The sequence below is a fragment of the Pieris napi genome, chromosome 7, assembly GCF_905475465.1.
Source record: "Pieris napi chromosome 7, ilPieNapi1.2, whole genome shotgun sequence".
In the NCBI taxonomy this organism is placed as follows: Eukaryota; Metazoa; Arthropoda; class Insecta; order Lepidoptera; family Pieridae; genus Pieris; species Pieris napi.
Window position 1 is genome coordinate 7,754,838 of NC_062240.1, and position 14,673 is coordinate 7,769,510.

General features: G+C 31.8%; 1 protein-coding gene across 8 annotated transcripts in view; it reads right to left on the reverse strand.

The window, feature by feature from the left end:
* LOC125050784 (RNA pseudouridylate synthase domain-containing protein 2-like) overlaps nucleotides 1-14,673 on the reverse strand; it is a 245,885-nt gene that overhangs the window by 98,751 nt on the left and 132,461 nt on the right. Inside the window, exon 1 of one of the 8 annotated variants that reach the window (XM_047650788.1) lies at nucleotides 11,996-12,241. The exons of the other annotated variants lie outside the window; for them this stretch is intronic. The gene's annotated coding sequence lies outside the window, so the exon portion shown is untranslated. Of the gene's footprint in view, nucleotides 1-11,995; nucleotides 12,242-14,673 lie in introns of those variants that run through there. 8 annotated transcript variants of the gene reach the window in all.

Genomic DNA, 14,673 nt, shown 5'->3' on the forward strand with positions numbered 1-14,673 from the left:
AGCGAAAAAATATATTGTGATGAACTTCAATAAACGACGACATAAGTCAGGTTCAGAAGCCAGAATACTATTGGTTTAACTTATAAAAATTATCAATGAAATAGATACAAAAATCTATGCGCCTGAGCCTTTATGCATAGCTTATTTAAGAAATAAAAGTAGTAACCCTGTAATTTCGATTCATTCAAGCCTTGCACTATTCAAAATGCACTCAATTATTCAACCGAACGATGAACCAACAATGAACAAAAATTCATTGCGTCATTCTCAGATCAGAGATGAATAAATAAATCCCATAAAGTATGTATCCCACGCTCCCTGAAAAACGTCGAATTCGTATAAGAACACATAATTTTCATACAAACAAGACGTGAACATTCTCCGAATGTGTTATATGACGACTGAACAGTTGACAGTCGCGTTAACACGCGTTCTGAATACTATAATAGAAAATACAAAAATATAATGCCCTCAATGCCTGCCCTATTCGATTGCATTCTTTTTGAAATACTGGGCACGCGAGGCAGTAATGGTATGTCGATAAAATATATTTAGATATATTTGAATTGACCAAGGTATATAAGATATATATTTTGTGTTAAGAAAATTTGATTAGTCATATTAGGAGTAAGCAATTTATACTTCGGTTTTGATTTACATTTCCAAGTTTTGAGAGCTTTAATTCTGTATATTTTCAATGTTGTCAAAGTCAAAATAACTTTATTCATATAGATAAACAAGTACCCTTATGAACGTCAGAAAAGAAGTTGAAGTAATTCTATATTTACATTTACGACCAGTTCGCAAGTCAAGGGCGTAGAGCGGGCAAGAAGAACTGGCAAAAAAAGCTTTATTGATTAATTTACGTTTAACGAAAGCTTTGTATTAATTTAGTGATAATTCGCTAATTTCGCTTTAGAGTTTGTTGTAAAAACGAATACAATTTCCATATAAGGAGTGGTTTCTGGAGGCTGGTTGGTCGTACGCTTTAATTAGTTCTGTCTCGAGTATTATACTGAAAAAAAGCCTTTCAAGTAATTTTATCAATATAATAAAAAATACCTATATAAATACTACTTATTTATTTCATAGAAAGTATCTCGGTTTATAAAAGGTATTCGAAGTCGCTAATCAAAAATATCTACCCGTTACTGGTGGAAAACATTAGTTCGATCTATTGAAAATTTCCAAGTTGCATAGAAGACCTAATTTGGATATTGGATAACCTTGTAGATTTTGGTAGAGCGTAAAAGATGTTTCAAAAAACAGTTATTACTATTAAATATGTTTTAGACAACTGTGTTCAAGGACGATACTAACAATAAAAAGCCGTGATAATTAGCGAGCTTAAAATATTAAGCAAACATGCATTTAAATAAAAAAACTTTATCTATACTAATATTATAAAGAGGAAAGATCTGTACTAAACGAATTGGCTCCAAAAGTACTGAACAGATTTAAAAAATTCCTTTACTATTTGAATGCTACAATATCACTGATTAATAAAGGCTTTTAATTGCAAAAAATAAGGATCCCTACAAAACTACAATAATGTTACCCAAAGTGTAAAAAAAATGTCTATAAAATATCTTTCATCGCATGCGTTGCGAAAACTATTGATGATAGAACAAAACGATGTTCCACAATATTAAAGAACATATCAATATCTACAAATTTTAAAATATAATTGTCCACCCATGCGAAGCCAGGACGGGCCGCTAGTTCAGTATATTCGTGTACCAATTACTCGACTTTTTGTCTTCAAGTAAGAACCAGCTTAAAATTTAAACAAAAAAGATGAATCAGCGATACGAAACTGTAATTACATTGAAATCAAATTAATTCGAGTTTCAACGAAACGCTTACCGAACTTTTTACCGTCGGTTGATTATCACTCAAGTAGAAGCGGGTCTACAGCACTCAGGTACTGGTTACCAAATGAAAATATCTTAAAATCCGACTGAAAAATCTGTAAAACGATAATATTTTTATTTTTTTTATACATGTAACATTAAGATCCTAACTTAAGACTAATAAGTAATTTAAGTCTAACTACTAAAAAGCATTTTTAACATGTGTGTGTCCAATAACACTACTTACAGTCTCTATAAAAGGGAAGACACTCTGTTCTTGTGTTCTATTTTTTCACACACTGTTAAGCACTTATATTATATATACTAACGTGGCCCTAACACTAATTTACTAGTTCAAATGGTTTTGTCCTTTTTAGTCTTCTAACTAGGCCCGTGGTGTCAAGGAGTTGAATAGCCTCAACATTCACGTGATGGTGGAGCCAATGATCGTGGGCTCCAGCAGTCTTTTTTATTAATGTGGCCTCCCTTTACATAATCTAAATTTGTAATTGTAAACTGTCAAGTATAGAGGATAATTTTTACATTTATGATCGTGTTGTTGGTTGGTTAGTTGTATTTTCTTGTAAACCTTTAATTGACTGTATTTAAGTTTAAGTAGTGTGGCCTTGATGGCGTCTTCTTCTTCAGTCACACTCTTAATTTCTGAAGGTCGTGTTTGAGGCGCCGCACAACTTCCTCGACTATTCCCAGTCTTCGGCAAGCCTCTGAGCCTGGATGATAGTAAGGCCTTTACTTGATCGGCCCAGCGAGTAGTGGATCGGCCTCGAGGTCTGGTGCCCTACTGTGCCAGTCACTATAAGTTTTACTAGACTTTCTGGATCTCTGCGATTTACATGTCCAAAAAAAGTTAGGATGCGTTAGTAACAAAGTGTCGAAAGACGACTGTAACGGTCTTAGTATCGACACGTTTGTTTCCTTAGATGGCGTAGCCAGTAGTAACAAATAAATCATAGCTTCAAAATCTGTCACAAAAAAATAGGTACGTCATATATTTATGGAATTTCACTAGATTTTAAAGTGAAAATAACAAATTTTCCGGAATGACGAGCTATTTTATTATTCAATATAGGTTGAATATCGCATTATTCAGGTAATAATCATGAACCTCATAAAGATTAATACGAACTGCTGTTGATGATAAAATATAACAACGTGCGATACGACATAATTTAATTTTAATGAAAATCGATTTTTAATTAAGATAAATGTTATGCTTTACGGCAGGTCGTTAATATCTATCTCTTTTAACTGTAGTTTTGATTATAACGAGTCAGTTAAATATATAGAAAAGTAGTAATACAATTTACATTTGAAAAATATATTGTTTTTAATAAGTTTACGCATGAACTACACAGTTAAATAAAACTTCTTTAAGGGATACAGCGTATTCGTCACTTGTTAAGTATTGTTAAGAATGTAAATAATGTAAAGTCGTGTTTATATCCATTTAAGAAGTTTCATTTTATTGTAGATATATAGGTATAGTTTTAGCATATATAAAATGAACTATTTGTATGTGTTTATATAAGAGTAGAAATCATACCTACCTATCAGAAACAACTGAAAATAACATAGGTACAGGCACGAAAGTGCGTTTAAATCACTAAAGTTAAAAAAATCAATATTGAGTCGACGATAGACATAGAAGTCTGCACTTGTTACACAGATCTCAATTGTTTTTATGTATGTATTCATTAAAAAAGGTCACAAAATTTCCTAAGAAAGCTTTTAGTTTTCTTTAAAAGTTACCCTACATTTCTGCAACGTGAGTCCCGTATCAGCATATCGCGTGCCCAATCTTGCGCACAGTTAATCACTGTCGGTACTAGATCGAAGAGGCGATTGCTGAAACGCCACGTCTCTCATCCCTTCCCGGAACTTAGTCTAATTATGCGATATATACAGTCAAGTTAAAATTTTTGATCGCAGACCGTACCCTAGTTACTGTAACGTGAGTTTAACAATGGCAAAGACACATTCATTAACACACAAAACACAACAACAATAAAAAAACATTAAACGCGAAGATCTGCGTGAAATATGTATATAAAAATCTTTTAGTGCCTATTTTACGTCCTCGACCTAGAACCTCGACTATTAGCGGTGATATTTTATTAAGGGTCTGTTTCACAATGTATGGATAAAGTACCAAATAGCTATGCATCACATAAATTATTTGGAAGATAAATTGTGCTATTTGACATTCATCGGACTCATAGCTTATGATAGACTTTATGTGACGAATAGCGCTATCTGACAGACGTGAAACGCAACAATAGTGTTTATCCTACCAATAAGTAATAAATAGCTAATTTGGAACTTATGTAGAACTTATCCGTACATTGTGAAACAGACCCTAAGTCATATAAGTAATAAGTATGTCATCGATTATTTAATTTATCGACCTTTGTCATAGTTTGGGTGGGCCAAGTGTAGGCATTTTTTCATTTGCTGTTACGAATGTATCACAACACGCTGTCTGCGAAAGTAGGCTATGTTATGGCATTAACCTTGAAAAGAGTTACGAACCGGTTTGAGTTTATGAAATATCAGATAACATGATTAAGAATAAGTTTCATTGTATAACACTTCCATATACTAAATAATAACAATGTTCATCGTTTTAGAAATAGGTGGCACTGTTGAACTAAGAATTATCATATGATGAAATATTAGGCACCAATTATATATTTACAAAAACCTTTATGACATTAAGGGTCTGTTTCACAATGTATGGATAAAGTACCAAATAGCTATTATAATTATTTGGAATATAAATTGTGACATTTGACACTTCATCGGGCTCATAACTTTTGATGGACTTTATGTGACGAATATCTGACAGTCGTGAAACGCAACAATAGTGTTTATCCTACCAACAAGTAATAAATAGCTAATTTGGAACTTATGTAGAACTTATCCGTACATTTTGAAACAGACCCTAAGAATGATTGAAGAATAAAATACAATTTTAGGAAATACTATTTAAACTTGTATTACTGGATTATATAAGCAATTACAGAAGGAAATTATATTTTATATAACAGTTTTGTCTTTTTGTATGACATTATTAACAGCAAACAGAGTATGTTTACTGCTACAAGACCTAAAGGTGAAGGCCCTTGTTCGAAACACGAAAGTATGGAAAAATATCAATGAATTAAATTAACACAAATTCAATTGCGTTCTGCATCATTAGTATGCCATGATAATTGGTAAATTGATGTTAATTTTATGTTTATCAGTAATTTGTGTCGACGACCTGAATGTTTTTGTCAAATTTAACATTGAAGATATTTGTATGCAATGTCATTTAAATATACCTCTAGACGCAATTGAACGATCGGATTTTTTTAAAATATAATCCAGCAACCCACTAAACGTTGATATATGAAGGACTGAACTCAGATCATTCTCCAAATACTATTTCTAAGCCACTGAGCTTCAAAAATAAAATAGTTGATTAATTTTTACAACATATTAAAAATGTTGAAAAATTTAATATTTAGTGATAAAGTGTTTTAGGATGCTTAGCTATAAATATGGTACACAGTAGGTACTCAAAAAATATTAGCCACAATTATTTGTCTATTCTTTCTTAGGAAATATTCCTGTTTTACAAGAAACATATGTAAATACGTGCTTAGAAACAAAACAGAAATAGGGATACAATCAGCAAAACAAGCAACACAAAGACGCAATCAAGATATGTCACCCGCCTAATAAACCCTCAAATCCTTAAGGAATTTGCCTCCTTTCAATTTCTGTATGTAATTACAAAATATATGTTTGTTACATTTCATTGTAATACTCTTATTTTTTTCCATTACAATTAGGTATACCTTTTATGTGACCGGTAATAGTTTCATTAAATTTATACGGATAACTTTTATATTTACATGACTGTTTTATGTCACAAAACTGCTACGCACAATTAACAAAACCTAAAGCCCTATTTGATACAGGCTATAATGTAATGAGAAAAATTAATAGTTGCGTGCCGTCACGCTGGCTGGTGTGTTTATCATTAATATTGTTTATTAGTTTAATTGCTAACTACGTCAAAAGTCATATTGCTTTGTAATAAATTATACAGTTCAGGACAAGAAACATTTTCTTTGTCACGCACTATTTCTACTTAAATGCAACAAGTTTTTATTGATGGGAAATAATTAGTTAAGCAATATACGGGTTTTATGATAATTTTACCTTTAAATAATTATATTCAAAGATAGAACCCGTATCATTATATAAATTCTTATGGAATTATTTGCTAAACGTTTGAGTTAAGCATATACAAGAGACGAATGTTTTAGTTATATAGTAGTTATATTACAAAAAGCAGACATCATTCAAATGGCCCCAAACATCTATAAAATAATAATTGACATATATCATGTACGAAGCTATAAATAAACTTAAAAACTTTTAACACCCCATTTTTTCACGTTTCAGAGGCACGTAACCTAACCTAGTACACTTCATTACATAAGACTATCTCTAAAACATAATTATAAGAATCAACATTAGCGTACATTAATTACAAAACATACCGATTTTAAAAATAAAATAAATAATATCAAACAAAACACAAATCCATTCATTATTTATACGTAGCCTGAGGCAACATAATATATTTTGTTCTGAGCTTTATTTCAGGATTTTAATAATAATATTATCAAGACAGAACCAATTTATTATCCAAATTCATTTATCCAGGTCGAATAGAGCTTAAGAATATACGTCGTCAAAGACACCCGCTAATATGGAGATAGACAGGCTAAGCTAACATAGGACCCTGGAATTTCCTCTTTAAGTATTTAACGAAGCAAAGAAACAAATTCTTAGAAACCGCGACATCGGAATCCCTTGGAATTCCTTTAACTTACCTATAGTTTATTTACGACCGGCAAAAATTCTAAAAAAATACAAGAATAAATTTACAAACTTAACTGAATGTTTAACCATTCAAAGAATATTGGTAATCTTTGATTTTACGGACTTTCAAATAGGATTAGTAACGTCCAATATAGTCTAGTGTAATGTATATAATTTTCATAAATATTACAATTTTTCTAAGAACTACTCACAACGGTATAAAACATCGCAACCGCATTCAATTTGCACATAATAGCGAGCAGATTACTTGTATCCTCATGACAAGGTCACATCCACACATATTATTTAATATTTGGCTTCCATAAGGATATTTTATATATTGTTTGTTATGCTATTGCGTGAAGCGTTTTTAACAAACGCTTTAAGCCTGATTCACGCTACACCGTGTCTCGACCGGGCCGTGCCCCGGCCGGGGCACGGTCTAACATTATTGATATACTTTTGTATGAAGTAATTCATGCCTGACCGTGGCTCGGCCGGGGCACGGCCGGGGCACGGCCGGGGCACGGCGTTGTAATGTCGGTGGGTATTGTTTCCCGGCTCCGGCACGGTCCGGCCCCGGCACGTCGTAACATGAACGTAGGCGCCCGGGCACCCAACGTCAAATCTTAGTGAGGTTGAATTTTTTCTATGTACGATAAATATGGCTTTTGAAATCTTGTAATTTTTTTGGTAATGGTAATAAAGTAAATGAGTAAAGCATTCTTTAGATATTCTAAAATAACCATAAAACTTGCTCTCGTCGTATATTAATTCTTTGTTAAGTAAAGAAAATTCCCCTTCTGCTTCTCGCTTTCTCCAGGTTGGATGTACACCCGATCTTCTTTTAGTACTTTCGCTTTGTTTTTCTAATACTTCGTCATTGATGGCAATTGCAATAGCTGCCAATTCAAATTGTGAAAATTGCATAATTACTTAAGCGTCAAGTCTATCGACAGATGAAATCACTAGCTGACAAAAACAGATATAGTGGTGCAAGCACGTACGTGCGTACACCCAAACAGCCCGGTGTAACATGAATCAATGTCCAGGACGGCGCACGGTGGCCGTGTCCCGGCCGAGGCCCGGCCCGGTCGCGACACGGTGTAGCGTGAATCAGCCTTTATACGGATTGAAGTGTGTTTAGCTTTTTAAATTCGATTTTTAAGTGAAGCTTTAAAGCAACTAGTATTTTTATGTACATATGTAAAGCTTTTTTTATCTACCATGTGACTACGTTTTTAAAGCACACGGTCACCAGAACCGTAATTGATATTTATCATGATATTTTCATCAATTTTGACCAGTCTAGCGAGTTCGTTAATACACAAAAAGATTTCATACGCGTAATATTACGACATAATATCATTTCTATATAAGGATAAATATAAAAACCTATTTGATTATTACAAATTATTAAGGAAAAATACGCCTAAAATGTTATAGAGGACGTCCAGATATGGAAACAGAAATACCACGTAATTAATAACAGAAATGTTGCTTGTATGAATGATTACCCCAGTAACAGTTCCATGTTTTTGTCGATTATATTATTTAACATTAATTTTAATAATAATATAATAATTTATAAAGAATAAGTTATTAAGGGTTTATGGTAAGACAGTTCTGATAACTATGCAAGTGTTAAACTGTTGCGATTCATATGTGATACTTACGTAACTACATTTACTTAAAATATGTATTATTTCTGTATAAATATAATAAATGCCATAGCGGTTTATTCTTGTAAGCAAGCTTCTCTCAACTCTGAGTGCGTTCGCGGCCTAGGCGGAATTAATACCTGCTAATACGGTAAGGGCAAACCGGCATGTCTTAGAACCCAAAAATTTACGACATATGTCAAGGTCCAGAATGCTGATCGGCTACTTGTCTTTAAAGAAAATGCATGTAATCTGCAGCCAAGACCTACATAGAGTTGTAGCGCTACCGGATTATTATTATTAAGAGCAAATAAATAAAATAAAAGAGGTTAGAATGTTTTGAGGTGGTTAATTTATCTTTGAAGTGACGCATCAGTCTTTAAATATCTTCACATGTTAATAACAATTAACAGTACCATCACTACTAGAGATGAACTTTCGTTTTTCATTCTCGCTTCTTCGTTCGTTTATTTTTACTTCGTAAATTTTCCACTTTAGAAAGAAATATGTATATTTCATATAAAAACGAAGCACTAAGATTAACTCAAAACAAAAAAAAAATATTAAAGTAAATTATATACTTAAAGTAACAAGTAGCGTTTTGAAGATTAAAATTATTAATTGCCTAAAATACGCTTTTATTTATGTTAGGTAAGTTATTATAATCTCTTTAAGTCGTTATTTTTTTCTAATGTATTAAACGAGTTTTTATGCATTTGTAAAATTACATTACATCCTCGGTTAAAAATAATCGTCATACACTAACCAAATTTTAAGGTATGTTAAGTATCAGGACATGGCTATAGTACCATTAAAACTTAAGTGATAAAAAACTGCAAACCTGCATCATTATTTCAGTATTACATAATTAAATCAAGTAGCGTGCGTATTATTTCCTTTCCCTTCATACAATTTAAGTTAAATTAATAAGGGGTTATCGCAAAATAACATCTGCGCTAAATAATTATATATTTTTATGACGATGAACATAATTTTTAATGTCACTAATAGAAAAATCTATAATCTAAAATATTGTCACAAATTGTTTTAATAAATAATGTCAATTAAAAAACATAGTTATTACGAAGAGTAATACTGATATATATATACTGGACATAGCAAGTTAGAATATATAAAGGACATAACCTCATTCTACTCAGAGAAGTATGTCGACTTACTCAACAAACATTTACCTCAAATATAGGCAATTTTAAAGCGTTTTAAAATTGGGATTATTTTAATCCGATTGGCATCGCTACTTCCATAATCGCTTTATCCAATTAATTTTTAACCGTGCATTTGGTCCACTAGGAACGAGAATTAAACCTTTTTTCTCCGTCCAATATTAATGAACACCGAAACAAAAAAAGCTACGTATTAAGTTTTCTTTAATATGCTGAATTTTAGTTTAGTTTTGAATAAGCTAAGTTTTTATTATATAACGTTTGCTACGCGTCAAATTACGTAGCCGGTATCTGTCCTCAATTAATTAATTCGCCTAGTCCGCTCCGTTACCACATCATCCCGATTATCCATGGGAATAAACAGCTGTTCGTAAATGTATTAAAATCGCTTGACACTTGCTTCACCACAATGCCACAGATTTCATTGTTTTTTTCTTAATTTTAGTTACGTTCAAGAGAATTGATTGCAATTAACAAATTGACTATACTCGTAACAGCCTGAAATATCAGACTTATGAAAATACGCAGGCAAACAAGTCATTTTTACAATGAATGGAATCGCCATAGATTACTATAAATGCAGAGATAGTTCATTTCGGGCAACACGAAGTTCGCGGGGTCATCAAATCCTAGAAAAATGTTTAGCTTGTGTATTTAAAAATAAAAGAGTTCGACGTCCGCCAACTTTCTGTCGCGTTAACAGCTTATAGATTTTATTCAACCAAGACACGTGTCAACGTCACCTTTTTCATCTAAATTTAAAGTTTGCAAGTAATTGATCGATGATTCGAATTTATTCTCAGTACGTATGCTATTCTGTTTGTTTAAATAAAACTGCAGACTACAAGCTGTCGGTAGAAGATGTGTGAATTTGTATTTTATAAAAAATCTATTGTAATTTTAAAAACGCGAACAACAACTTCGAGTAACTGACTAAATCTTTCTAAATGTATTTAAAACAGGAAAACGTTATATTAATTTTAAATACCGATTAGGCGGACGTAAGAAATACATTTATATAGACGACAGAGGATCATTCTTCTATTTCTGTAAATAGCTCTGAACCGTACTGGACAATAAGACAATTTGGAACTCTGACGTGGTATGCACCGTTCGATCTCGATGTTAGTCTATGTTTAACACAGTCAGTTTTTTTAGTTTCAGACAATTACCAACTTATATATAACTTAATTTAACCTATCCATATCATATATACCATATCGATTCAGTGATTAGACAATATAAAACTAATTGATTTATTATAGATGTTATTTAAGGCTAATCACTGTAAAAACCACAAATCTTATAAATTTTCCAATGTTTGAATTTCATTTGAATGAGTTCAATACTTAAATATTTTTATCATTATTTTAACAGTGACGATATACGTCAAAATATTGCTTTAATATTCGCCCTAAGGCGAATATAATAGTATAATAGTAGTATAATAGTGGTAATAAATTTCGGTATACGAAACTTTGAAAACGAACCTTGCTTAGCGCGCTTTGATATAATTGTTTAATACATACTTATATATAAGAAAAACCAGAGAGCTTTCGTTTCTCAACCCCGAGGTCGAATTTTTGAATCCCGGCTACACACTAATATATTTTTATGTGCAATTAACTCGCAAGCGCGGTATAAAATTCTCTAAAAATTATCAATAAAGTAAATGCAAAAATTTATCCGTTCAATATATGGGATTACATACAGAATACGATAGAACGAACTATTGGACTAGATAAAAAACTAGATTTCCGAGTTGCATCAAGTGGGCAGTGGTTATATCGAGTAAAAAATTCAGGTTGTAACGTATTCATGGATGATTTCCTTCACCTGGCGGCTATTACACAATATACGAGTTACCTATGTGCAAACACAAAACGAGTTTCTGCATAATTAATATTTGCAAATAAAATTTTATCGATTTCAAGGTTTATACATTTCTTTTATACAATATTTGTCCCTGTTTGTTATGTTTTTTTTAAACGGTTTTAAAACAGTTTTATTATATGGCGCTTTCATATATATTCGGTTTTGAAATATACGATTTTAAATTAACAATGGCGCCGGTATTAAAAATATTTGAGATTGAAATATACGAAAGTCAATTAAATTAGCTTTCATATATAGTAATCATGATAAATCAATTTAAGTTTAAATGTAGTGACAAATAAAATGAATTAGATATAATGATTATAACAATAATCACTATAAAATTAAACAGATGTTATTTATAAAAATGTTCAAACAATTTTATGACAAATGTCATAGAAAATAAAAAAAAATTACTTATGATAATTAGAACCAATGTTTCAAATAAGCTTTTATTACGATGATTATTTTTTACGTGTTGCAACGCCTTAACATGTTAAAAGCATGAACAAATATTACTTACGTTTATTTCAATGGTAGCACAAAAATCCTTCCACAAACTAAAATAGTCAAAAAATTACCACAAAAAGCCGGCACGAGAAAATTATACACTAAAATTGTCACACTTTGCATGTATCGTCACGAAAATGTTAATATTCAGAGGGGAATGTTATCAATATTTTTCGTACTCGTAAATTTACGCGGGAAACGCTAAAAAAGCGAAGACGTCCCACGCACGGCGCTACCAGAAAACAACTGAAGAACGGATTCACCTGCAATGCGTGCGCTGATCGGCTGCGCTAGACAGAGAACGCATAGCATTATTTGGAATACGTGTGACCGAGACGGATATATACACACGTGCTCGCTTCCCCCCGGGGTGAAGCCAGGCTTTCAGGAAAGGGGCGCGTTATTACAAAGCTTCGAATGAAAAGGTACGTATTTGCATTATGAAGCGGCGGACAATAGATTGCGTTGATGGCTTTTGTTTGGTGTTTTGAGGTTCTGTCTTCTGCCTTTATAGATTACAGATTCAGCAAATTTAATTTATTTTTAATTTTTAAGACTTAGAAGATTTTTTTTACCAACTCACTTTAATATTTTCATATTTAAAAAATCAACTAAAAATAAATATTTGGTTGGCATCATTATTAATTAAAGTTAAAATTAACTAAAGACCGGGTTACCATGGTTACCAGTTTTATATGGAAATAGTAACGAAAATGGCAACCAGCGGATAATAAAAAAAATTAAACATTTTATAATATTCTATATTGTACAATTTTGCTTATACAACACGATTTATGAACGTGTCTGTATGAGTATTTTATGTCAATTATAAATAAAACGTGATTCTCATAAACCATTAATGCATTTATAACGTAATAACCATGATCTAAGCGTATTTTGATGACATCATTTATATTATATTTAATTCAACTGCTAGTTGAAATAAACACAACCGCATATTTAAAATGAGAATTAATTTATAAATGTCGTATGTTCTTGAATAAAGAAAAATTGATGCAAAGACGCAAATTACATACACCTCCGTTGCGAAGCCATAAATCTTTCTTAATTTACAAAAATATATTGTTTTTTCTCGATATTAAAATTACCGTTTTTAAAGCCAGTATTAAATATTTTATATATAGTACACGTTATATGAATACCTAGTTTACAACAATACATTAAAACGCATATATTAGGTCATCAAATACAATGGGCCTTTCATACTATTACATCATAGGGATAAACTCTAACGATGTTTTTATAGCATCGCCGTTGTATACACTTAACTGACAGCGTTTTCCTTAAACAAACACTATTATGTTAGGAATAATATCCGTATGTTTATGAAAACTAGACTACGCCCTTAACGACGACTCATGAATTCAACGGAGTATTAACACGCTTGTGAAATAAGTTTGTAAAATAGTATGAAAAATCTTACATTTGTGGCGCTATTTTTTAAACTATTATTACGTCTGCGTTAGCCATGTTGAACCTTAAGGCCGTGAGTTCGAATCTCGGCTAGCTGAATGCTTTTCTCTGTGCACATTTAACACAGGGGCCTACGGTTTAAACGAAATAAAGGTCGATGATCAGGTATTAAAAATAATAATCATGAATCAGATAGGTACAAATCTGAGACCAAAACCCGGGGTTGTAGTATTATGTCGACTTATTAATGTACCGTTTGATACTTTATCAACATTAAATAGAAATACAGCGACAATAATCAAATATCTTTCCCGTCGGTGATGAAAAATACAAAAACCTACAGACGTAAGAATATGAGCTATACAGATACAAAACTGGTAATTAAAATCTTTAGATTAAAGTTTTGTTACCATTTGGAGACTACAAATATGTCATAAGAAACTTATATGCAAAAGTAACATTATTAGTAGTCAAAAACGTTGAAAAAATACTACTATCTACTACTATTAGTCAAACGAAATATCTAACATTAAATTATGTGTAAGTTCAATTATTGTGATGCAGTTTATGCAGGACAAAGTTCATTTTTAAGTGAATATTATGGGTTGGTGCGCTATACACACGAGCCAGAATTAGCCAAATTATTTGCTAAATAAATACGTACTGAAACGCCGTCTAGGTTAAAGTAAATTTATATTAGAATTTCTCTAACATAAAGAGCTAAAATACAATCGGCTCAAGTAGTATTTATCCCAGCAGATCCAATAACTTGAATGCCGAAGTAACATAAATACTGTGAGCGAGTTTCATAACTTTGGCTAAATAAATTGCCGTAATATAGCAGTAGTCCTAATGTTTCTATTATACAAGGTCAAGGACACACGGTGGGAAATAGAACTTTACATAAGAGAAAGCTCTGACTTATGATCAAAAGAACAACTTCATGTTGTGTAAATGTGAACGTTGATATTTAATTTTTTTTGGTAAGATATTAAGATAAAAAAAATACATTAATATAATTGCACCAAGCATTACTAACAAAGTTTCATACTGTTCTAAGTTCTAAGTTATTATTTGCGAAACATATTACATATACTCGATAGTAGGTAGGTACTTTACTTACATTGATTAAGTAGATTCAGTAGTTAGTAAAAAAATATATAAATAAATAACAGTTAGGCTAGTGGCTTAGGTGTTCAACTCTCATTCCTGAGGTCGTAAGTTCGAACCCGGCTGTGCAGGCGTAGGCATTATATG